Source organism: Cupressus sempervirens, chromosome 1 (genome assembly GCF_028749045.1).
Source record: "Cupressus sempervirens isolate cs-2001-9-10 chromosome 1, ASM2874904v1, whole genome shotgun sequence".
Taxonomy (NCBI): domain Eukaryota; kingdom Viridiplantae; phylum Streptophyta; class Pinopsida; order Cupressales; family Cupressaceae; genus Cupressus; species Cupressus sempervirens.
Genome location: NC_143118.1, coordinates 811,942,462 through 811,954,899, shown reverse-complemented (window position 1 = coordinate 811,954,899; position 12,438 = coordinate 811,942,462). Strand labels below are relative to the sequence as shown.

General features: G+C 32.7%; 1 pseudogene; it reads left to right on the top strand.

The window, feature by feature from the left end:
- The first annotated feature begins 3,557 nt into the window (after window positions 1-3,557).
- Window positions 3,558-4,714, top strand: LOC149580350 (membrane-bound transcription factor site-2 protease homolog; annotated as a pseudogene).
- Window positions 4,715-12,438: the final 7,724 nt, after the last annotated feature.

Here is a 12,438-nt window from a genome sequence, read left to right as displayed (position 1 = left end):
ACTCTCTTACATTTTATGTATATAGTCCTAGGATATTTGAGAGTGGTTTCAATTGCATAGGAGTTAAAATAAAGATTCTAGATTTTGAGGGTTTTAAAGAAATTTTAGACTTGGTTAAATTTTAGAAATCAACACATTTTCTTTAGCATAATTTCTTGTAGATTGCTAATTATAACCTTAAGTCATTGACTTATGCATGATCAACTTAAGATTGTTTCTCATTGTATTATTTACTCTCTCTCTCTCTCTCTCTCTCTCTCTCTCTCTCTCTCTCTCTCTCTCTCTCTCTCTCTCTCTCTCTCTCTCTCTCTCTCTCTCTCTCTCCCTCCCTCCCTCCCTACCCACTTTAGGACACCTCTGTATATATCTTATGGTTCCTAAGGGGTCTAAAGGGGTCATAATGGATCTTAGGATACCTTACCATACACTAATTTATGGTAAGATGTCTTAAGTGTTTGTAGAACATATTAATGTGTCATACGACCCCTTAAGACTTCTTAGGGCCCCTTACAACCAATAAATGGTAAGGGTTGTTAAGTTGTACTAAGAAAAATTAATGTGTCCTAGGACCTCTTATGATCCCTTACCATGCATTAGTGTATCATAAGAGATTGCTAAAGTATTAATTTAATTTCATTAATCATATTAAATTTTCTCCCTTCTTAAGATTTCACTTTCATGCACTTGCATTAGTCATTAAATAATTAGATTAATTATTAAATGTCTTTTTACCTATTAGGTTTTCTAATCTCCTTCTATAAGGATTGATCCATTGTACATTTCATTTCATTTTTTTTGGCTGATAATACAATCTTGCATATTGTCAGAGCAAAAACCCTTGTATTTATCTTCTCTCTACTTCTATGTGACAAGTTTTTGCATGTAAGTATTCTATGGGTTGCGTGAATTTGTTTTGATCAAATTGTACACGGTATCAAAGTTAGATTTGCTGCAATTTTTTTTATTTTTTGAAGTTATCAGAAGAAAAAGAGTTTGAGTCGATTAGATCTATGATTTTTTAGGTATTTTTATATGGAAATAGGGGGGTCTCTAAAATTTGGAGCACTTTGAGAAAAATGAACTTCACTTTTATGCTTGTGGCGTCCGAAAACCCCCAAATCCATATAAAATACACCAGATGTGTGTAGACACCTAAATCTAATTACATCACTAGGTAATCATATTTAGTCATCTCTTAGGACATTACTGATTGAATATTTATTATTTAATTAGTTAATTGTCATCCCCTAGTTAATTAATTAAATTAATTAACTATAGTCCAATTGATAAAATCAAATGATAACCCAAAATCAACTTATCAATTAAAACCCTATTCCTCTATTAAATTAAATAAATTCTCAAATCTATTTAAGTTAATACCCTCATTTTATTAAATAAATTATTTAATAAAATATCTAAACTCCTAAAACATCCCTAAGACCAACATTTACTCCTAATCCAACCTATTCACCCATACTAACCTCACTTAGCCACCTAACTAACCCATCCCATCAAATCTAACCCACTTGCCCCCTAATCACCTTTCTAAACTAAGCCTAATCCCCCTCCTAAACATGTGCACAACTTTAAGAAAGGGTTAAGATTTGCTAACCCAAGTTAAAGTCAACAAACTCATCCTCACCCTCACCCTCCAAAATTTATGACTCTTACATCCCTCTTACATACTCAACCTCCCTCATTTCTCTCTTGACCAACCCTCATCATATCCTCTCACACTCATCCAACTTGTGACAAGTGTCACTTCCCTATTGGCTTTAAACAAGCACAATCCATGTGCTCCCCTTTGAGTGCATCTTGACCCTCCCTCACTATTTTGTCATCCTTACATCTTGACAATCCATCTTTCTACACCTTGGCCTACAAATGAAACCCTCTCCCTTCACAAATGGAATCCACCTTCATGCAAAGTTATAATTCTATTTTCAGAGCCTAAAAACTACCAAAATACCATCATAATGCTGAAATCCATCCATACCCCCATTGTTGAAACCCTCATCCATAAATACACTTGGTAAAAACCAGTATCCTTTGGAAGCTTGAGCATGTGAGCATACATCATCTCCCATCAGGGACACATCCACATCATCATGGGTTATACCATAAGGAGCTTTTTACTAAAATTCTACACATGTTGGAATTTTTCCTTAATAGTAACATTGCAGAAGAAAACATCATTCATTTTCTATTCATCTACATTTCATAATCTTGCAATCATATAGAAATCATGAAAAAATATCATTGTATAAATCATCAACTGATATGTACAATTTTTAGTTTTACAAAGTATGGAATGAATAGAAAATGCAGGAAATGAAAAATCTCACACAAGATATGAGTCTAACTACTACCTTTTATACACATTGAGAATAAGAAAAATATAACACAAGAAGGTAGAGTTAGAGGTAACCAGTCATTGCCTTTTCAATGTTTGACTAGTTATATGATCTTCGGTGTTGTTCCTAGTCTAGCACTCAATCTAGCATTTCCTAGTCTTTGTTCTCCTGCATATAAAAAAGTGGGGTTAGATCTTAAAAGATCTAAGCAATGATAGATTATCTACAACTATGTACCCACACATGCAATATCTTTCCTATTTTGAATACATATAAATATTGGTAATGCTCAAACAAAAAAAGTATTGAATGTAATGTTAAAGGGACATATTAATTCAGATATGAAACCTTTCATTATAATCAAGAACAACTATGTTGATTTCAAAAGCAACAAATACAAATCATTGAAGGATAGTTTATGAGTGTCATGAGCCTGTGCTTGAACCTCATGGAATACCATTTCAAACATCATAAAAAACCAGAGTACCAACAGTTTGGAAATAGTTATTTCAGCATGCAAAGATAGTGAATTATTTAGATGAACTTCAACATCTAAAGTTAGATAAGTAGATTATGAAAGAATCTAGAATGATAGTTCTTGTCTTTAGTTGTTGCAATAGTATACAAAGAGAGTAGCAATGGCAATGAAATCTTGTTTTAAGCAGTTTTGTGTTGAAGATTATTTAACAAGCTCAAAATTTGCTTGAAGACATCATCTAGGATCCTCTAATATCAATTACTATTGCTGCAAAGGTGAAAGTAATGGAAAGGAATGGCAAAACCATTAACTGTCAAACAATGACTCAATAGTAAAAGATAAAAAATGTGGAAAAAATAGCAGCATGAATATCAAAAGGCAAAAATAGTAGCATAATGTAAGGATAACAGTTTTACAAACAAAATAGAAAAATGCAAGCTATACATTCTCTGTGCAAACAGTTCCACTCAATCTGAGGATCATAATGGAAATTCCAAAGCTATTTATAATAGTAGGGGAACCCTAAGCACTCTAGATCCCAAGAATTTGAATATGCAATATGTTGAAGCATTCATCAATAGCTTGTTCCAAACATCAGATGTGGGACATTGGTATACTTTGTGATCTATGTGGAACTCTAGGATGCTCGAGTGAAGAAAGTTCTAAAGATTTTTTGATTAGATCACAAACAGAATTCTTAAATTCAAACTACATTGCTGAACATAATGTATTGTGATTTCAAGACTACAATTTTCAATGAAAGATTGTAATCTATGGGGCGCTAGCACTCAAAGTTTCTACAATTCTGGTTCACAATGGGCATTGGAGTTAGTTTTTTGGCAATGTTCAGGGTTATTTTGATTCTTATATGGGAGTCAAGGTGGTTTTTGGTTTCTCACGAAGAAGGAAACTCCTTAATGGAGAAATCAAAGAATTCATTATATACAACTCTTCCTGTGGTACTTGGATTAAGTTCTCCTATAGGAGACATTGGCTAATTATGCATTGGGACTGTACTTTTTGTTTGATTTCATGAGTTTGGTCATGCACTTGTAGTTGCAAGGTCTGCTCTTGAAAAGTAAGTAGTGAAGGTGTGCATCTTGAGTACATTATTGTATTTTTGGAAATCTTGTTTCTTGGAGCTTTTGTTTCTATCAACTATGATAGGCTAGAGATTTTGTCAAGATTTTGGGTGTTCTACATATACTATGCTAGAGTTTGGCATAATGTTGTGTGTTGTGCAGTATGCTAGTTAACATTGGCATTACTTCCTGTGTTTTTGCACCTGATGTACATAAATGGCAAAAATCTAGTGGTGATGAATGTTCCACTGACATCATCTTCTGTTGGATATTTGTTTCTAGAAGAAATAATAGTGGAAATAGATAATGTTAAAGTTTCTAACCCAAAGGAATGATTAGAGAAGCCTCATTTGATGCATTTTTAAGCATTAGAAAATAACAACTTGTTCGATGATTCGCATGTCACAAGTGAAGTAAAAAAAAAAAAAGGGTAGATCATGCAATTGAGCTACTTTGAGAGAGGATTTTGTGTGCCAAAGCATTGGCTGCTTGGAAGCCAACAAATTGAAGCATTTAATAATAGCCTATCCTAGATGGAAATATACCATTTACAGAGACTGGATTCTCCAATGCATCTTATTTTAATGCAGCAAGAAGCAAAAACTTCTCTAAATACCTACCCAAATAAGCTTTTGCTTGAGATCTAAGGATGTTGTTAGCTATTGAAATGTGGTAGGTGGTGGTCTCAGTCATTGACAATTGACATTTGCCCATGTTTAGAGAGTGAATTATGTATGAAGATAGAAATTCCGCTTGGGTCAATGTTGATAGAGATTATATATTCAAAGGAAAACAAATGATCATAGCTTATATTGGAGAAGATATAAATTTGAGCTTTACAAAATTCAAAGCTCTAGCTTGCACAATGGTGGCCAAAAAAGAAAAATACCTAGCAAGAACAAAACACTTTGAGCAAAAAAAATGCTTCAAAATAACTTTCACAGTGGCAGCTTCAGAGTTCTCCACTTTCTATCCTCAAAAAACTAGCAAATCCCTCTCATGGCGGTAAACAAAGAACCAACAAAAAAATCATTAAACCCTCATTTTTTCCTCTTAGACTCTCAAGAGTTCTAGAATGAAAATTGAAGAATAAATATTTTAGGGTATTTGAACAATATATCTTGCCCCAAAATTCCTTTTAACTTTCTTTTGAAGCATGGGATTTTAATCCCTTTTGAGAGTATTAATATTTCATCAACATAATCAAGCTGTAGATCCACCTTATCAGTAGCAAAACCAAGGCCAAGGCCAAGTTAATAGATAGCCATATCAGGGTAATGCAATGGGTTATAGGCAAAATATCAATCAAAGACCTTTTTAGCCTTATAACTCAACCCCTCTCAATGTTGCTAATCTAGTAAGAGCTATTGTGCCTATGCAAAATAACCTTGCAGCCAATGTTGAATGGTGCTATCCCTAAAATGAACCACACAATCAGGCTACTTGCACCAATGGGGTGATTAATCAAGCATTGATGGTACAAAATATAGCTACAGGACAACAAAATTCAACAAATGATGCACCTAAAAATTAGCATGATTCACATACTCCTGAAACCACTTTCCTTAACTAGAAAAGAGATGAGTTTTGTAAAATAAATAATGATTCAGCAATATCAACCAATAATTGAGCCAAGAAAAGAATGCTATAAATAGAGTAGATGGAAAATAAAAGTAAAGCACTTGATCCAGTTGAATCATCATGTTCCACAAATACTATGTAAGATATTCATGTCCCTGTCACAAAGGAAAATGTTCACAAGCAAGTAGAACATGCTACTGTTAAAGCACATCAAAAATCACATGTTGTTGTACCTTTTAATATTGTGGAGAATATGAAGAAGATGAATGTGTCTATGTCAATGTGGGAGACATTGGCTATTCCTGGTTGAACTGATATTTTGAAGAAAGATCTATTTGATGAGGCAAATCCTAAGGGAACTGTGGATGAACCAGCAAAAGCTATATTGACAAATGCTGATGAGAACCAAGAGGACAGTAATAAAACTACCAAGGAAACAAGAAATATGGTTAAACCTCCTCCTTTCTATCTTTCATTGATTATTGATGATAAGTTAGTTTAGTTTGGAAGCTTAATATAGGTGATAGCAGTTGAGTTTATGCTATTTTTGTCAATTTTTGAACCTTCTTTCTTTCTGCAATTTTGTGTGTAATGTCAGAATGATTCGATTAAAAAAATTGTGAACTATTAGTGTTCCTTGTTATTTTGTCTCATTCAAACACCTGGTTGTAGAGGAGTAAGTCTATTTGCAGCTTGTAATCTATGTTCTTAAAGGTGAAATTGATAAGAGAGATTTATTTGTATTCCTCCTTTTGCAAATTCATTTTTCAAACCTTATTAGAAATTAATTATCCAAAGTTTTATAGAAAAGAAGTGCTTTGTTTGTAGTTAGAGTAGCTGAATAATCCTTCTCTGTCATTTTTACCCGAACTTTCATATCACTTTTGGTGTATCACCCATCTCTTAGTTTAAACTATAGTTTTTAAGGTTTATTTTCAATAATTTCTTCTCTTTTTCCCACAAGTTTAGATTAGGTCCATTGAAGTTTTTCCCATGGTAGATTAGATTAAGAAGTGATTCCTGTGTTATGCTAGAATTGCTAAACTTTTTTAGTTCAGTACTAGGTGCAAATTCTGGTACTTAATAGAGCCTACCATTCTTTGTTTGCTTCCTTTTGTGGTGATAACCTTGGTCCTATCTTAAGTGTTAACTATTTAGTTTTGTACATGCTTTCATTTAATAGTTAGTATTCATTTTACACTACTAGATTAGGTGATAGAATGTGGACATTGTAGCTTGTAGAGAGAGAAAATGTTTCCCAATAGGGTCATACGACCTTTTGTGCACATCCTAATGCAAATTTCAGCAAAAAATCAAAAAAATGAAAAAAAAAGTGATGCATTTTTTTAAAAGAAAGGGGCAACTTTAATAGAGTTTTTTTAAAACTTTATAAATTTTGTTGTATAAAAAATACTTTAAAAAAAAGCATAGGTATGCCTACAAGATCTTGACATCATCATGTTAGCAATGAGCTGACATAGGTCTGCATGTTTAGGGGTGACATCATCAATGTTTTAGCTGAGAAATTCATGGAATCATCACCAAGTTTCTTCTCTATTTAAAATTGTAGCAATTGGTTTTTTTGTTGTATCTTGAACATATGGTGTCGAAATTGGAAAAACAAGATATTGTTCTAGAGATGATTATGAGACCTATCCAATGGTGTAGGTTTGATCTTCCATTTTTTCCATTTTGATTTTTGTTTCCTCATTCAGAGCCAAAAGTTCATTTTCAGACTCTGGGAGACATATCTTTTGCATCTAAGCTCTGATTTTCAATCTAGAAGAAGTGTAAGAAAAACCTCTTTGATCTCTCTTCAAATTATCTAATTTTTTGATTAGAATTTTTCAAAAGTACATTTGATGTTTATTTGAAGCCTTTTTTTCTCTCTCATTGCAAGAAATCTTTTTTAGCTTCTAAGGTTCAATTTATTGAATTGTTGGGGCTGTTTAATTTCTTATTTTCTATAATTTACTTTAGTAAACATAAAATTATCTAAAAATAAAAACCCTTCTAAAAAATATGGCCAAGACCACTTCTTGTATACAAATTTTGACCCCTCATAATCGCTGATGACACAACTTCTTCGGAAAAAAGGGTTGTGGTTTTGTTTAGATGTAGTGCAACCAATTTTATAGAGGCCTTTTGAGGTCATGAAAAATAGGAACAAGATGAATGAGGAAATGGGGTTGATTTATTTATAGATTTTAGATAGTTTGTAGTTTCATCTTGATCAGTGAAATACCCTTCTAGCTATGTGGACCAAGCTTAACAACTTGTTTGGTATAGTGAATGAGTTCAAAGCACTTTAGATTGAGGTAGAGCTTACGTCTCTTATACCATATTATTTTCCTTCCATTGAGGACTTCTTGATGAAGTTCAAATAATAGAGATCTTTATTGCAAGGTTATGGGAAGACCAAGACTAACACTGAGTGCATTTACCTAATTCTTTCTAAGCTTCGTGGGAACTTCTAGATTTTTGCTTCTACCTTCCATTCCATCATGGATGCTTTGGGTTCTAAATTTTCCATACCATCCTTTGAGGTTTCTTGTGATTGTTTGACTCGAGAGAAAGCTAAGCTCTCTTAGTTGGACACAGGCTCACAGACTTGTGCATTGGTAGCCAACTATCTTCTAAAAAGAAGGAGAAGAAACATAAGTCACATTCTACAAAGTCTTAGATTGATTCTATCCCTCACCTCTCATTAGGCCCACCTACTCATAAAGGTGATAAATCAAAGCTAGATAGACCAAAGTGTGCTTATTTTAATAAGCCCAATCATGATGAATCACATTGTTATTAGAAGAAGATGGATGGATATACAAAATAAGTTTCAGATTTGGCCGCTCTTCTTTAGAAGAGCAATATTGGCATTCCTTCTACTTCTCATAGGTCTTTGTCATCACTATTTCAAATAGATGGGGAAGATATAGGAAAGGGTCATGCATTATGTGCAACTACTACTCCACATTCTTCTAGATGGCTAGTGGATTTAGGTTCTTCACACCATATGGCATGTTCTTAGGATTTGTTCTCTTCTTTTGAGGATTCTCCTACTCCACACATTTTGAAGGGGAATAACATTTCTATGAATATATGTGGGAAAGGTTCTATTAACATTGATGATGGTGCATTCCATGATGTACTATGTGTTCCATATTTCTCCTCTAACCTTCTCCCTATCTATCAAATTACTCATAGTGGGATAGGGAAGACAGTTGAATTTACATATGATTTAGTACACATTAGAGATAATGAGACATGAAAAATTATTTCTATAGGGATTTTTAATCATTCTTCCCACTTTTATTATTTCTCTCATTTTGGTCCACCATTTGTACTATTGAATAATTACTCTCTTTCTTCACAAGAGCCTATTAGAGTGAATTTGGGTCACTTGAACTTATGTGTTGTTCCTGAGACCAGAGTTGTGACTTTTATACCTTCACCTCATGTTCAAATTCCATTTGTTCCACATGATTACTCTGTAGCATTTCCTAAAATTATAGTTCCATTCACTAAGCCACCTAGTGTAGTTGAGGATATATCAAGGGATATTCATCTCCTCTTATATGATAGATTCAACACACCTATTATCTCATCTCCATTGGAGATTCCATCACAAGATTCTCATGCATTCTATTTTAAGCATCATCTAGGCCTAATAACTTCACTTTACATTTAGGGGTTTCATTTTCTTTGTCCACTACCTTTGTTTCTTCCATATTGGAGCCACATTGGTATGATCATCGATACAAGAGTTCTACCATTCTAGGTGAGATATGGAGTCTCGAACCTCTATCATGGGGGGTTTCATTGTAATTATGATTTTGAGAGGGGTAAAAGTACAAAGTTGTGTCACCTTTTAGGTTGACTTATCAGAATGACTAAATTTGAGTATTTCTACACAATAATCAATTTTTTTCAACTATATGATCTAGATTAATTAATTCTAGCTAAGTTATATATCATCTCACACTTTCCCAATTGGAAATGTATATTAAATGCATGTTTTATACTACTTTGTGTCCAATTACCAAAGAAATAAAATTATTTTAGAAAATTGATATTTTAATAACTCTTACTCTTTTGAATGATTTTTTTAATAACATATAAACACCATTTTATAAAGCTCAAAGTCAAGAATATTCTCATATAGACTTTATAGTATTTTAATTAGATATAGTATATTGTAATTAAAAAATACTATAAGTACATATTTTAACACTTGAGAAGATCTTGATTTTGAGAAGGAAAATAATAGTAACTCCTTTTTTATTTTTTTATTATAAAGAATATGATATTCTAGAGGAGAGAATCCTCTTCCAAATTGTATAGGTTTTCTTTTGGTTAGATTAGTTTCTTTTTGAAAAATGTGGTGGGAGATTAAAACAATCGATTTCAGGTGAATTGAAATAATTATTATTATAAAAGAGAAATATAATTCAAAAACCAAGTTTCTTTTTTGATTGATCTACCTATATATGTAATCTAAAACATAATCTTAGATCAAAGGAAAAAGGCTTTTTTTCATGTAGTTTTGTAGCAGGAACTAGACCCCTAATATTCAACCTTTTTTAGCAACTAAAAAATCATCCTTAAAAATTAAGAAAATATATCAAAATTCTTATTCCAAATAATATTTAAAAATAATAATCCTAAATTTCATCCATTTCTACACATTTCATTAGTTTACTTCATTTTCAAATTCTAAATAAATACTAGTTCAATATTGCATCATCTAAAAGTGGAAGCACTTCCATCTTGGTAGGTTTAGCACACTCTTTTAGTACATTTATCATGATATATTTGCATTTAGGATTCTTTTTGCACTTGATTCCTTTGTTTTAGGTGAAATTAGGGTTAGGATCTCAAAGATTCTCATTAATTTCCCTCCTCTATGGCTCTATTTTCTGGGTAGGACTTAAGAATAGATCCTCTTAGCCTTCATCATATTCATTATAGGATTGTGTGCCTATTCTTGGCATTCAGTCATATTCTGATATCATTTCTAGGTTTCTGGGTATCCACGAGACTTTTTGCTTTTTGCTCTGGTTGTGTTTTGAGCCCCTAGGTCAACCCTTATTTATGGCAAGGTCGACTAGGTCAACCTTGACCGAAGGTAGGGTCGAGGTCATCATTGACCTAGGTTAGGGTCGAGGTTGACCTTGACCCTCTTTAGGATTTGATCCCCCTTTTCAAATTTTGGTCCACAGGGTCCCAAAATCAATGTTGGGCTTTCACATTCAAATGCGAAAGGGTTTTTATTAAAGATTCATTTAATTATTTTACCTCCTTAGTTGGTTATTGTGATTAGACCATAATTCAAGGTGAAATTTGAATTATAGGTCCTCACATTACTTTAGGAGCCTCACCTTGAAGCCTCTAGATAAAGACTCTCATTTGCATCTATCTACAACTAGAAGAGAACTTAAAGGAAAACTAGAATCAAGAGACAACACTGTGAAGATGCAAGATTGCAAGAGAATGATATAGAATATCAAGGTATTGTGGATATCAAGCATTTTTATACCATTGTGAAAATCTATTTGAAACAAGAGAGATCCAATATTTCCTTCATCTACCATTATCAATATTTAAGCATTCAAAGATACAATCATGGGGTAGCAATTATGGATTATGAGTTTGGTAGCAGTACTTTAGCCTTGGGGGCTTGGTATGCTTTATTATCTTGTTCAAGTCTATGTGTTTCTTGCTTATACATATTCATGTTAGGGTTTCAATCTAGTAGATTAGATCTTTGATTTACACATTCAATACACACATGCATTCTATTATATATGGTTATTCGTGGAGGTAAAAATCACGAAAAATGAGGATTTCACTAAAGTAAAATCCTATATAGTCACTCCAAAACCCTATTTTTAGATATATATAGGTTTTGTTTCAAAGATTGGAGTTGAGATTTTGATACCCTTTTTGACAAAATTTTGAGATCCTCGAACATAATTTTTACCAAAGCAACACAGGTTAAGGTCAATTTTTTGGGGCACAATTGTTCCCTGCCAACTAGGTCAAGGTTGACCTACCATTAGAAGGATAGAATTTTTCTAGCTTTTCTCTTCTTGACATTTCTAGTCCAGAATGGGTTGCAGATTGTCCAAAAGCTATGCATAGGCATCAAAAAATAGGTATTGCCAGATTGGTTATATTTTGAGGTATGTATCTTATCTTGTTTAATCTCAAAAATTTCCATTACTTATTCCATATCAACTCTAAAAAACTGTGAATAGTGGTGAATGTCTTATGGACTGATAGAGTTCCATTTTTACCGAATTCATTTTGGTGGTCTCACGATAGACAACTCTTTCTTTTTGGTGTTAGATTTGCATCTTGTGTTGGATGTTGCATGTTAATTAGATTTCTTTCATTTATATGTTTTAAAAATACAAAAAATTTGCAAAATTTATTTAAAAATACAAAAATATTTACATTTTCATGCTTTTTGTATTTTAATATGTATGATTCTTGTTTGGAATTCTTTGATGAGGTTTTTATTGTAAAAGATGATAGATTCCCTAATGAGGTACATGGAAGTGATACTGAAAATCATACAGATAACATCTCCATTGGTCCTATTCCTATTTTACTTTCCTCCACAACCTCTCCAATTCACCTTTACCATAGGGTGTGTGCATGGTTACCTTCATGTTCCACTATATGCAACATTGATTAACCTAAGATGATATATCCTACACCTTTGATGATAGTAAAAGGATGTCCTCGACTAAAACTTAAGGGGAAATTTAGAGATCCTTTGCATTTCTTTGATAATATTTATTTTGTTTCACATGCTTATCACACATGGAATAATCCTCATCCTACTATTCTAGTTTCTTTAGCACCTTGTCAACCTATTCTTCCTCAAGCTCCTAAGTTTTCTTCCACCTTTAAGGAATATAACTTAGTTGATCAATTA